This window comes from Panthera pardus, unplaced genomic scaffold, assembly GCF_024362965.1.
Source record: "Panthera pardus isolate Hobbes unplaced genomic scaffold, ASM2436296v1 HiC_scaffold_21, whole genome shotgun sequence".
Classification (NCBI taxonomy): domain Eukaryota; kingdom Metazoa; phylum Chordata; class Mammalia; order Carnivora; family Felidae; genus Panthera; species Panthera pardus.
This window is the reverse complement of record NW_026526777.1, coordinates 10,493,893-10,508,316: the sequence shown is the minus strand read 5'-3', so window position 1 is coordinate 10,508,316 and position 14,424 is coordinate 10,493,893.

Below are 14,424 nucleotides of genomic sequence, written 5' to 3'. Positions count from 1 at the left end.
GAGCAGGAGGGCAGGACCAAGACATGGAGATGTATCTCCCAAGATTATTTAGCTACTGAAACAACACCAACAAGCAGCTACCTCTATCTAGAATTATTATTACAAGAGAAAAGTAAATCCCTATGATTGAGTATACTCTTAGTCGGCTATCATGTGTTGGCAACTGAATATATTACTAATTAAATGTCCTTACATCTACTTCAAATTTTTCAAAAACATATTTGAAGCTATAATTTTTAACTTATGTTAAAATTTAAGTACCCTGCAATAATTCTCAGAGTAATAAAAGAAATTAGAATACTTTGAATTATCATTTTCCAATCTTTATAAATGTAATTTGTGAAATCAAAACTTTATGAACTTTTACATTAAATATTTTTTCTCTCATGTTACTTTTGCATTTAATTTTGTAATCATAACTGTAACAATTATCTAGAATTAACATTTTTTTGCTCAATTCCCAATCAGTTTACACTATAGTTCTTTAATGGCTGAATTTGTCCATTCATGAGTAATGGTGTTTGACTCATCTTCTGAGCGGCTGTCATATGTCTTCAGGCACATTTTCCTAGCATCCACAAAGTGCTGTTTTTCTTTCAAATCCTTCCATGATTAAAAATGCCCTGCTTTTGCCTTTAAGTATGAACATGTTAGACAATCACCTTTTGTATAACTGTAAGAACACTTGGGTTAACATTGTTCATCAAAACTCTACATTTTTAAAACTTTCTTATGAATTTTTTATAAAATGTATAAAGAATAGTTAAGGGCAGCACAATTTTTCTCTTTGTTAAGCTACATTTTTTAATTCTTAGGAAAAAAAAAAAGAGCTACAAGAATGTGCTACCCTATCAGTAATTTATCCTAGAAGATGGTAAGCTCCTTGGATCACGACTCATGTGATCGCAATGGTTATGATGATGGTGGTTGGTGATTTTCACTCAGGAAAGTTTTCTTCTATGTATCTTTCCTTACTCCTTCCTTCGTTTTGGTCTCTTTCTTCTGAATGTTGCTTGTCTAAAATTGGTTTTCTGTTCTCCACATCAAATTCCTCTAATTTTTTAAAATCACTTTTCCCCAGCATTTCCAACAGATAGAGTTGGTCCTCTATATCACTGACTTGATTTTCTACATTATCTGTTCTTCTTATTACTTTCAAGGTATATTTGAATTTTTCCACGGCAGTTCTAGCTTCCCAGAATTCTCTTCCTGCCTCTGTCAGGGCCTTTTTTATGTCTGCTGCCACTCCAGAGGCCACCTTTATCTCCTTTCTCAACTCCTGCTTCACAAGCTCATGCTTACTCCTATTTATCGAGAACACAAAGAAAACTCGACTAGTTGATTTTTCTTCTTTTCTACATATGCTCTTTCTTACATGGAATTGTCCTTGGACAATATAGCTTTATGAACTACCAGACTATTTTTATTGGCTTCGTGTTATCTTTCTGTTTGTTCATCCTTGACTAATAGAAGTTGAGGATTTATTTTGCCACCTCAGTATTTCTTAACGGGTTGTTCTTTCCAGATCACAGCAAATAATTGACTGATAACCTTCTTTTCTGGTTGTTGTAACTTGGCATCTGAATTATCATAGCTGCTTCAGTGAAAAAGTAGAAAAAGGTGAATCAAGTACGGTTTTCTTGCTGCCATCCTCCCAGAAGCTCTGTCTCTTTCTAAAACGGGAAACCCCATGGTTCATGGACTGCAAATGAGAGACCGCAGAACAATTTTTCTTTCACTTAAAAGTAATTTAAGGGGCACCTGGGTGGCTCAGTCGGTTAAGCATCTGACTTTGGCCCAGGTCATGATCTCACAGTTCATGAGTTCGAGCCCGGCGTCAGGCTCTGTGCTGACAGCTTGGAGCCTGGAACCTGCTTCGGATTCTGTGTCTCTCCTTCTTTCTTCCCCTCCCCTGCTCGTGTTCTGTCTTCCCTTCTCTCTCAAAACTAAATACACATTAAAAATATTTTAAGTAAAAAAGAAGGGTGATTTCAAAGGTAGCCTAGTTAGTAATTTCGATTGCTGGTATACTATATCTGATCTGCAAAAGTGAAGCGATGCAGGAGAGTGGTTCGAGTAGGTTTGGGGGTCCTTGGGTTTCTGCCTCGTACACTTCCTCACAGTGTGACCTCAGGAGACCCACAGCTGTGAATCTCAGTTCTCTCGTGTGTAAAATGGTGCTAATAATACCCACCTCACAGGGCTATTGGGAAAATTAGTGCATTATATGTTGCGTGCATCATATTATTAATGCATGTTAGGCATAACTACATTAGGCAGAAACTAATATACGACAAATATTCAACAAAGTATGGCAACTATAAATATTTTGATAGTTGCACAATATTTTGTAAGACCTGGTATTTTCCATGTTTATTTATTTTTAAGTAAACCTCCTGTACTAATTTGTTTCAAGTACCTTGTAATCACATTCCTAAATGAATACAATGGCACTTTTTAAAACCAATTTGATTAGCTTTAGTCGCCCCAAAATGCATGATCACAGGCCCACTGCCAGCCACAAATCAATTTGAGCAAGTTAACAAGACCATGGAACCATTTCAAGAACTGTTGGATGTATTCGTTAAGAACACAGTTCAGTTTTGACTCAATTTTACATACTGATAAATAGCTTAAGAGTTTCATGATAAAGTCTTTTCACAGACTAAGGAAGACTAAAACATTATCCAGAACTTTATTTCATTTTTATCAGGTGAAAATGCTTTCAACTGTTGACATTTTTGTCAGCTGAAGTTCATAGAAAGAATGTTTTCAGTTCGTTACAAATATCAAAATGGATTGTCATCTGGGAGGGAGGAAAATGGAGAACTGGAGACCTGGGGGTTTCAGAAGAAGTTCGAGCAGGATTACTTCCTTCTGTCTGGCCAGCCCTCCATATAATTCGATCTAAGATATGAACAAAGTTTGAATATGCTTCTTCAGATAAAAAAAATTAGAAATACTTTTAATAACTGCCTGCTTTATATATAATTAAATTGATTTCTTGAAACTTTGTGGGAAATATTTATACTGAAAATTCTCTTCCATGAGTTTTCCGTGTTCTGAATTACTGCTGGACAAGACTGGAAGGCATGGAATGGCTTATCTCCTTACCCTAGGGGTTGGGCAGTCCCTGGGGACAGTGTTCCTAACACCACAGGTGTTATTCTGAACTCAAGGGAGCAAAGTCCTTTTACATCTTTCTGCTCAAGGGAGCCACCTACTGTGTCGCTTTTACATTGTCCGAGTCCACCCTAAGTAAAAACAAGATCTTATTTGGGGGAGAAACTGCATTTTTTAATGATTCAAACATTCTTATGGCTTTTTTCATTCGCAGAATATAAATGTATTTGTGACTTTAAGAAAGGGGTTCTTTCTACCTGAAGTTCTTTCTACCTGAAATTCTCAGAGGATTTGACTAGATATGTAAAATGTCAGAAGGCACTAGCAATTAAAAATCTAGCCAAGATAAAGAAAGAAAATGTCTTCCCAATGATGGTGTAAGCTAACGACTGGGGAGAAGGCGGATGAAGGACATCTGATGCGTGCCACATCCTTGTATTTCAGAATAGGCTGTACGAACCACATGTGTGACATTTTTCCTGATCTTTGGAAGACGGCATGGGATGTTTGATGAGCACCCTCCGGGCAGTCTAAAATCCCAGACTGGAGGCTCACGTCAAACCAGCCAGCCCAAACTACATGACTTTACACAAATCCACTTACTCCTCTGAACCTCATGTAAGCATCTGGAATGTGAGGGCAATAATTAAATCAGAGGGCCAAAACCATTGGTTTCAATAAATACGGCCAGACCCCAAGTATATGAAAAGATATAAAACTGGGGTAACCCCAGAGCACTCCTGAGGAACCCTAAGAGCTCTGTGGGGCTCGGTTTGCAAACTAAGAGACCAAGTGATTTCTTGGACATTCTCTACCACCAACACTCTATGGTACTAAATGGAATACGTTAACAACAACAACAATCAGAGCCCTGTGTCTCCATCTATGTAAGGTGCTCATGAGGTTCGGCACTATGGAAATCGGTCCATGTTGTGTCATTCTAAAGGTGAGAAAAAGAAAGTAGTAAGAAAGAAGAAATAGCTCTGCTCTAATTCAGCATCAAACAGAAAGAAGGTCATTAGTATTTTGGGATTTTTGCCAGAGCTCCAGCCTCCCCTCTGAAGAACTGTCCATGCAGACTCTGAGCCCTTTCCTAGGAAAAGAAATGGACTACAACGGAGGACTCACTAACGTAAACGGTCTTCCACTTGAACTCTGTGGGATCGACTTATTTGTTCTATGGGGCATTCTGACACTGGAGAGAAAAATGGCTCAGTATGAACCCTTTATCCTCATAACAGGTTTGTCCTGTTTGTTGCTTTGTGAACTAACATCAATTGAATAGAACGATGCATTCAGACCACACTGGACCAGAGAGTATAAAGGAAGGATAGATGGGGAGTAGTGTGCGTGGCTTCATTCCTGCTTTACAAAGCCAACAGATCTTAAGAGCACTGTCATTCCCGAGGCAGGAGTGTCCACAGCCACTCCTCACACTCCCCTAGCTGTGGCTTCTCAGCTCCCTTTCCTTCTCATCACACATCTAGTCCTGGGAAATGCAGGGAATTGCACAGAAGTTCATGGCTTTTGATCATGAAGGGGTTTGGGACGTTTTTAGGGAAGCCTTATCTTTAACCACTCGGGTTCTATCCCTTTGCTTTATTTAGTCTTAACATACAGCTGGTTCCATATTTATGCTTCACGTGCCCAATTTCCCTAAATATTCAGGGATACTGCCACCCCTCAGGGATGCCTCTTTGATAATAGTAATATATATTCTGTATTAGCTACTGTTGTGTAACAAATCACTCCAAAACTGAGTGGTTTAAATAATAAGAATATATTATCCCACAGAGTTTCTGTGGATCAGGAATTTGGGAGCTGGGTGATTCGGGCTGCCGTCAAGATGTTGGCCCCGGGGTACAGTCACCTGAAGGCTCATCTGAGACTACAGAACCCGCTTACAAAATGACTTAGTCACCCGGCTTCTGGCAAGAGGCCTAGATTCCTAATTGCTGTTGACAGGAGGTCTTAATTCCTCATCACATGAACCTTTCAATAGTACTGGTTGAGTCTCCTCACAACATGGTAGCTGGTTTCCCCTGGCAAGAGTGATCCAAGTAACAGAGATGAAAAAAGGAGGCCATAATACCTTTTATGATCTAGTCTCTTAAGTCACACACCATCATTTCTAGAAAAGTCTGTTCATTAGACATGAGCTGCTAATGCTGAAGCTGTGTCCAAGGGGTGGGGAGGGGGGAGGTAGGGGGAGGAATCGGGCTCCACCTGTCTAAGGGAGGAATAGCAAGGAATATGTGGATATATTTTAAAACTTCCAACCTCTCCTTAGGATAGCCCAAGATAGAAAATGGAAGCTTGGGAAGCAAATTACTACAAGAGTAGCCGTTCAAGTGACAAAAGAATTCTCTGCAGGACTTTGTTAATTGGCAATGGCACCCTACACATAAGTATTGGTTTACACATCATTAATTATTTGAGAAGGAGATTGGGAACCAAAGGATCTGTAATTTAAACATCAAAGGTAGAATATATTACAGATATCTTCGTAATGATCTTGTAAACTAATGGAAAATTATTTAATTCATAGAGCTTTTCAGGAACTCACCTGAAGTCTCCAAGACATACATCTTAGAATTTCCTGCTATGATGACGCAGGAAAGTCAAAGGTGTTAATGAGAAGACGCTAATGAAGATGTTAATGTTTCTAACATAGCTGATAGTGAAGAAGATAAATTCAAGTGAACACATGGATGGCTGGAGTCATCTCTTCTTTGAAAAAATTTTTTTTAATTTTTTTTTTTAACGTTTATTTATTTTTGAGACAGAGAGAGACACAGCATGAACGGGGGAGGGGCAGAGAGAGAGGGAGACACAGAATCGGAAGCAGGCTCCAGGCTCTGAGCCATCAGCCCAGAGCCCGACGGGGGGCTCGAACTCGCGGACCACGAGATCGTGACCTGAGCTGAAGTCGGACGCTTAACCGACTGAGCTACCCAGGCGCCCCTGAAAATTTTTTTTAATGTTTATTTATTTCTGACAGAGAGAGGGAGGGAGAGAGGGCAAGTAGGGAGGGGCAGAGAGAGAGGGAGACAGAATGTGAAGCCGGCTCCAGGCTCTGAGCTGTCAGCACAGAGCCCGACGCGGGGCTCGGACTCACGGACCGCGAGATCATGACCTGAGCCGAATTCTGACGCTTAACCGACTGAGCCACCCAGGTGCTCCCGTTATCTCTTTTTTGAAATTATTTTCCTGATTTTGCCAAACTCTACAATAACTCTTGAGAGAAAAGAAGTGGCAGACGCTGTACCATTTTCACAAATAGGCTGTTTCATCATCAACACACAACTAAAGCACCTTCCCTCCCTGCCCTCACCAGAAATAAAAAACAATAATAATAATAAAAATCCTTTCTGGCAAAGCCAAAACGTTACACTGATGAGACAAACCTTTTTTTAAGTTCCACTGATAGAGAAAAGAGACTGGTGTACAAACTTCCCAAATAAATACTGCCCTTTCTTAGCATGTGACTGGGTGTGATGGATTGAATAATAAACAAGAAAAGGTAGCAAGTCTCGGCTGACATTCTCCATGCTCTCTGGCATTTATCTCTTCACGGGGTCATCCGCCTACCCCCTCTCGAGCTGTCTAGCTACAAACTCTGTATTTCGGCCGTGAGTGACACTTGTACCATACGTATCTATTTGCCTCCTATTCAAATGCTCAAAATGTGTCCCAGACACCAACAAGTCTCGCCTCCGACGGGTTTCTGGTTTACTTATCCACCTACCAGCTGAGAATAAGGCTGCCGAGTCCAGAGTTATGTCATGTAGAGGGTTGTATGAATGGAAGAGCCTCTTTTATTTTATTTTTTTTAATGTTTATTTATTTTTGAGAGAAAGAGACAGCATGAGCAGGGGAGGGGCAGAGAGAGAGGGAGACACAGAATCAGAAGCAGGCTCCAGGCCCTGAGCTGTCAGCACAGAGCCCGACGCGGGGCTTGAAACCATGGACCCTGAGATCATGACCCGAGCCGAAGTCGGACACCCAACCGACTGAGCCTCCCAGGTGCCCCTGGAAGAGCCTCGGTTAAAAAGTTGGTTCTCTCTTGTTACCTCTGCAGCCCTGCTTTCCCAACCGAGGCCCATGAACTAGAGTGTTCATAATGTGCACTCTCTGGGGCCACTGCAGACCTGCAGAATCAGAATCAGGGTTTTTTAGGAAGATCCCACAGTGACTCCTACATGTATTTACATTTGGGAAGTAGTGTTCTGTAGAACTCAAACCGTTTCAAACTCAAAAACATTTCCATTCCAGATGAATGAGAAAGCTTTACATGGGGGGGGCGGGGCTAGGCCATCAGCTGGTTCCCCCCTTTGGGTCATACTGACTGGACTCAGACTCCAGAATGAAAACAATTACTGGATGCAAATGCTCACGTCTTGGTGGCTCACGTCCAAGGTGGTGGGAACCTGGGCCATCGGACGAGACCATGAGGCCAGGACAGGCCAGCGTCGCAGCTCAGAGCTACCAGCAGCGGCTTCCCAACAAAACCTTTCAGACAGGCTAATCCTGGCTGGAGGGGAAAGCACCCAGCTGTAGCATACACCCAGTGTGTGGAGAAAGAGACCCAGGGCGCCTGGGTGGCTCAGTGGGTTAAGCGTCTGACTTTGGCTCAGGTCACGATCTCACAGCTCGTGGGTTTGAGCCCTGTGTCAGGCTCTATGCTGACAGAGCCTGGAGCCTGTTTCAGATTCTGTGTCTCCTTCTCTCTCTCTGCCCCTCTCCTGCTCGTGTTCTGTCTGTCTCTCAAAAATAAATAAAAAACATTAACACATTTTAAAAAGAAATGGGAAAAAGAGACCCAATTCAGACATATCTAGCTCTGTTGGCTTCGCTGGATTGCCCCAACTTCCTATTTCTCCATTGATTTGTACACAAACAGGATGACATCTTCCAGATGTATGTACAAAGGGCCAGTACTTCTCTGCTGAAAAGGAGAAAAGGCATAGATACTGCCATCCCCAAACCAAAAAGCCCCATTTGGAACTGAATCCGAAGCAGTTATATGCACACATCTGAAAGTCACAAACGCTCCTAACACGGAAATGTTTGAAAAGCCACCATAATTACTCGCTAACAAGAAAAGCATCATACAGATTTCAACCTTTTCTCAGTAGACCTTCAGGCCTTTCCCTTCTTATTCAATATTCGGTGACACCGACAAGGCCTGGGAGGGGATCGTCACCCAAGGCCTGGGAGGGGATCGTCACCCTGTCCGTTTCACAGATGAGGAAGGAGGCCCTGAGCCGTGGAACGAACGCAAGCCTCCCATCGTTACAGCTGTCAAGTGGCAGAAACATAACTAGATCCAGGCTCTGTGATTCCAACACAATGTCTTTTCCGATATACACGCGGCTTGAGAGATCGCTGAAGGCTCATGGGAGCTACTCGAATGCTTCTAGCCACCCCTCCCCCTGGCGGAATTGCACAGAGATTTGGGAACTGCAGTAAACATAGCCTCCCAGTTGCTACTCAGAAGTGGCTTCCATGCTGAAGTAATTTACAAGTAATCAACCTCGAGAAGGCTCTTCCCCAAACCAACAAAAAATGGAAGACCCAATGTCACGCTTCCTTTTTAAGCTGCAATTTCCTCTTTGGAGCTGGTTTAACTACTCTATTGTCATCCTTTATTCAGGTTTGCAAGCGTGGCTCACGAGATTGTGTGTATTTCTTCAAAGGCAATGAATAAAACCCACCCAAACTCTGGTTTGCTTGAGATTCTCTCCCCGGAGGATACATGATTGCAGGAAAAACTGGAGCTGATGTGCTCCGCCCTTCCCACGGCTGTCTCCAAAACACACTGGCCAAATGGAATTAGGCAAAGTTCACAGCATAAGACTCCATTAAATTCTACAAACTGGTATTGTGTTCTCAACTATGTCCAGCACAGTGCTGGACCCTAGGGATACCAAACAGAGTAAGAACATAACCAGAAAATGGCATAATGCGAGTTGGGTGGTATAATAGATTAAAGCACATGGATACTAGTGGGGAAAGCTGTGAATGGTGATCACTGAAAGTTACACTGCAAGGGTAGGTAAATGGTTGAGCCTTGCAAAGTGAGTAAGGTGTACCAGGCCAAGCGGGGGAAGGGTGTTCTACAATCTATACCAGGACTGACAACTACAGGCAAACCCAATACCATCCCCATCACTGTGCCCAGCACAGACACCATTAAATTACCATAGCCCTCCTTCCTCCTCTGCCAGGACACCGTGGTCTCAGAATCTTATCACTAGTGTTTCAGAGAGCGCTCCCAGTCCATCCAGATGGTAAAGGTCTTTGCCATCCGACTGTGATCCAGAGCATCCTCTTCAGGTGTCTTTGTTTTCAGCAAACCAATCATACAGATTTAGTTCAATGATATTTCAAGAGAGCTTAAAGACACCCAAGTTTGGAGGAACACTTCTCTATTTTTTTTAATTTTTTTTTTTTACATTTGTTTATTATTGAGAGACAGAGTGTGAACAGGGGAGGGGCAGAGAGAAGGAGAGACACAGAATCCGAAGCAGGTTCAAGGCTCTGAGCTGTCAGCACAGAGCCTCACGCGGGGCTCAAACTCACAGATCGCGAGATTGTGACCTGAGCCGAAGTCAGACGCTTAACCGACTGAGCCACCCAGGCGCCCCAACACTTCTCGATTTTTAATGTTTCCTTCCAAGTGGAGAGAACGTCACTCTTGTAAAACTTCTGGTCTCTCTCTGTCAGTTGTATTTTTCTGTCCCAGTGAAGGAGAACTAAATTATGTGATTATTAAATTTGCAAAGAATAAACTAGACACGCTAGCTATCTCCTCCCGTTGTTCCTTTTGGAAGGAAGAGTCCTCTGATTTTGTGTGTGTGCCAATTTTTGTCTTGGTAAGGCCTGCCCCATCTAGGTGGAATGCCTGTCAGTGGGGCTAGAGTTACACTACATAGTTACACTAAACCATATCTTCCAGGAAAACAAGACAGGGAAATAGAGTTACATCTCAGAAGATTATATGTAATATAGCAATAACAGAAAAGTCACAGGGGGGAAGATAGGAAGACAGAGCTCCTTTCTGCATTCTAGAGTCATGTACTTTCATGCCAAAAATCATCATGAAACTGTCAACTCCAGAGAACCACGGCCAGACTAGGGCTAAGTCTGAAAGGTCTGTGTATTTTAAGGAAGGACTAGTCCATCACTCAATCCAGAGCACTCACGTTCCACAGAAGGAACAGAGACAACGTACCTTGAAGGTCAGTTACCACCTGAGGCTGAGTGTCTCTTGGCTGGGGACATTTGGCTAATGTTTTCTACTGCGGAATTGCCATAATAGGTACATAATTTCCACTAGCTACATACATTAGGGTAGAAATGTGTAGATTGGGTGGAGGGAGGTTGCTGAGGGTTGTTTTGTTTTTTGTTTCTTTAATTTCAGAGAGAGGGAGAGAGAGAGAGAGAGCATGAGTGGGGGAGAGGGGCAGAGTGGGAGAGAGCTCAGCACAGAGCAAGACACAGGGCTCAATCCCAAGACCCTGAGATTGTGCCCTGAGGCAAAATCAAGAGTTGGACACTCAACTGATTCAGCCACCCAGGTGCCCCCAAAATGTGTAGATTGTCTGCATAATGGCCCCCAATAAATCATGTTTCCCTGTGTCCATGCCTCTTTCATCATGTTTGTCACCGTGCCCATCAAGAAATGGGGTCATTTCCTTACCCTTTGAATTCGACCGAGCAACCTGCTTTGACCAACAGAACGCTGTAGAAGTGATCTGTGTGATATTTGTGATGAGACTTCTGAGGACTTGCGCATTGTTTTTACCCTCTTGGAATTCCTATCGCTAGCCCAAGATAGACTACTGCATGGTGAGAACCATCCAGAAAGAGAGTGAAGGTGACAACCAACATCAAGGTTCCAGATGAGTGACCCATCTTAAACCCTTCAGGCCCAGTAAAGCTGCTAGGTGATTATAACCACATGGGTGGCCCCACATAAAACCAGAGGAAAAACCACTCAGCTGAGCTCAATGACCCAAAAAATCATGAGAAATAATAAATCACTGTTTTAAGCCATTATAATTTGAGATATTCTGTAACACTGCAAAGGCTAACTGGTAGAAGGAGTGTGTTTCCTAAGTTGGCTCAGTCGGTTGAGCGTGTGACTCTTGATTCTGGCTTGGGTCATGATGCCAGGGTTGTGGGATCAAGTCCCATGTTGGGCTCTGTGCTGGGCTTGGGATTCTCTCTCTCTCTCTCTCTCTCTCTCTCTCTCTCTCTCTGTCTCTCTCTCTCTCCCTTTTCTCTCTCTCTCTCTCCCTCTCAAAAAAAAGGGGGGAGTGTGTGTTTCTCTGTGGTTATAAAGGCTTTCTGCAGAATCTGTCCCTCTATCAAACATGGAAGTTCAGTATCTTGATCTTTAGCCCCCAAGAAATGCCACAGACTTCCTCTTTTATCAGACAATTCCTTTTCTTCCCCTCACTTCCCTAGGCTCCTTTACTGGAAACCTACTCAATTTTGCATCAAGAATTTTTAGGAGAAGCTACCGTTGACTAAGCTCATTTCCTTTTTTCCCTGTCCTCTTAATTAAAGGCATATCCCCTCTCTGAGATTCATATTCCACCACCTAAAATCTCTTCTGTTTTTCCCATATAGTCCAAAGTAACTGAACTGCAATGGAAGAGGACATACATTTCTTGCAAGACGAAATGCATTTTTTTAAACAAATTCTTATCTTGCCAATGGCATATGCCACTTTGGCTGTTCCTAGCTAGGCATGGGGGCTAAATATTCTTAATTAGAGATAGGCCAGCCTCAGAGGGATTTGACTCAGGTTCCAATTTGCAAATGGGACTTGTGTGTTTGGATGTGGATTTGGATTTAGATTGGACTGAAACTTTCCTTCGCACATTAACTTAAAGCTCTTTTTCTTAAACCCAGTCAAAATGTTGCTCTCCCTCTTATGCATGGGAGCACACACAGCAAAAAAATCCAACTTTTCAAGTGTAGATAAAGGGTTTGAATGATATCTCCCAGCTGAAAGAAAATTGAAAATTCGTATTTGGAATTACTCTGCCTTCCTAGAGCCTTAATAGAACCACACCCATGCTGTTCTGTTTTGTGATGGCCAATGGTCCAACTATATTTTTATGGATTCATTGGATTATTTTGGAAGGCTTACAAACTGATATCAACTGACTATTTGCTGTGTGTATTGCCCATCTAATCCTTAAAACCATCAGAAGAGTAGAGGTATTATCTCTATTTTGCAGATCAGATATATGAGGAGAGAGAGGTTAAGAAATTAACCATATCATGCTGACACATTATGCTTGATCTTCGTCCCTTAAAAACCAAACCGTGGCAAGACAAGTAATAGGTAAAAAGTGCTTCTATCACAAATACTTATATATTAACTACACTATTCTGAAATAAACCACAAATAATTATTAGCCCTACGTTACATAAATCACAACTGAGGCATGAATCCTAGAATCTTAGAGTTTAGAGATCATCTGGTCCAATGCCTTTGTATCACATATAATGAGATTAAAGCTCAGGAAAAAAAAAAAAGTGTGACTAGTTCAAGGTCAGACCAAGATCACTGGAAAACCTGGTTTAGAAGCAGTTGGGGTTTGCACATTAAGGCACATGGTGCACAGCAGTAACGGGGGTTGTCCCTTGGAAAAGGTTGGCTTGATCCCCTGAGAGATTTGCACTGAGAATGGCATGTATCTCGCTGAATACATGTTCATCCATGGCATGGCATCCCATCTTACAGATATGAGATTTATATTTATTTTTTAGCATAGGATAGGGGATCTAGTTCTCAGGGATGGAACCGCATTAACCAAACCCACAGACTGAAATAACATAAACCAGACTGTGGAGTAATTTACACCAAGAGATACCATTATCCTTCCTCTGCCAGACACACTACACAAGAGTTAAAATATTAAAATGTCTTTCTGAAAGACATAGCCAGGCTCAAAAGCAGGACAAACATATCTGTGGGTGAAAAGTAGAAGAGAATACCCAGAGATAGGTGGAAGGGGATACCACCTACAGGTCTCCAAGACCAGAAACAGGCAGACGCAGCTGCGAGGCCACTGCTTCCAGTGTAACACAGAGTTCCTCAACCTCAGCATCACTGACGTTTGAGGCCGGATAATTCTTGGGGCGATGGGGTCCTGTGCATTGTAGGATGTATAGCAGCATTCCTGCTCTTCACCCCCAAGAGCATCCTCCCTCTCTACCTCCCATTGGTCCCACTACATGAGCAAAAATGTCCCTGATTGCCAAAATTTCCCCCACTTGAGAGCACTGACATCATCTAAACACATGTTACAAATGGTGGGGCTCTAGAGCCAGACTCACTTTGTAAAACCACATAGGGTATCCTCACTTAGGAACAGAAGCAACCAAACTGCCATCACTGTCTCTCTGGCCAGCTGTTGTCGCAAGCACCCAGGGACAGGAAGAACAGGGACAGTCACCTCACCGGAGACCTGGCCAAGTCTTCTGCTGGCACAAAGCACGAGATCAGTGATTTTCTGAGGTCCCTGTGAGCCACTTATGCCTCCAGCTTTTATGAGGGCCCTTATGTCACCTTCATCTCCCATGGATTAACATCAATAACCTTGACTCCAAATCCCAAATCCAATGCTCTCTGCACTATAGCATACTGCCTGAAGTCCACTCAGACATGATCTTAAGGCACAAACTATACCGTATTCATTGCATCAACAGCTCATATGAGAATCTAATACAAACTTGGTGTTGAATAAAACGTTCAGTGAACACACGGACAAAGGGATGAATGGCCTAGTGTAAAGTAAGCCCCTGCTATGTACTAGGTTCTGAGCAAGGTTTGTTAGATCATGAGCGCTGGCATCATACAGACCTGGGTTTAGATCCCTGATAGGCTTCTCACTGCCTGTGGAACCTTGGGACTGTTACTTAAATTAAATTGGGACTGTTACTACTTCCATTTCATTTGTAGTAAACAGGAATAACAAGGACCCTTAGCACATTACCTTACACACAGTAGGTTTTTCATTTTATTTTTCTTAACCACTAAAACATATAATGACCATTTGATTCCGACATCCTGTAAACTGAATCCTTCCATTAGCGCATCTATTTCAGATATCGAAGGGAATCAGTGATTTGCCCAAGGGCACGGTGCTACCAGGGCTATCCTCGAAAGGAGCAGGATTCACACCTGACCATTCAGACTGGCTGCATCCGGGGATTTTCACCATCCTACCTCAGTTAAACTCCTAGAGTCATTTTTGAGGGAGCTAGAGATTGCCC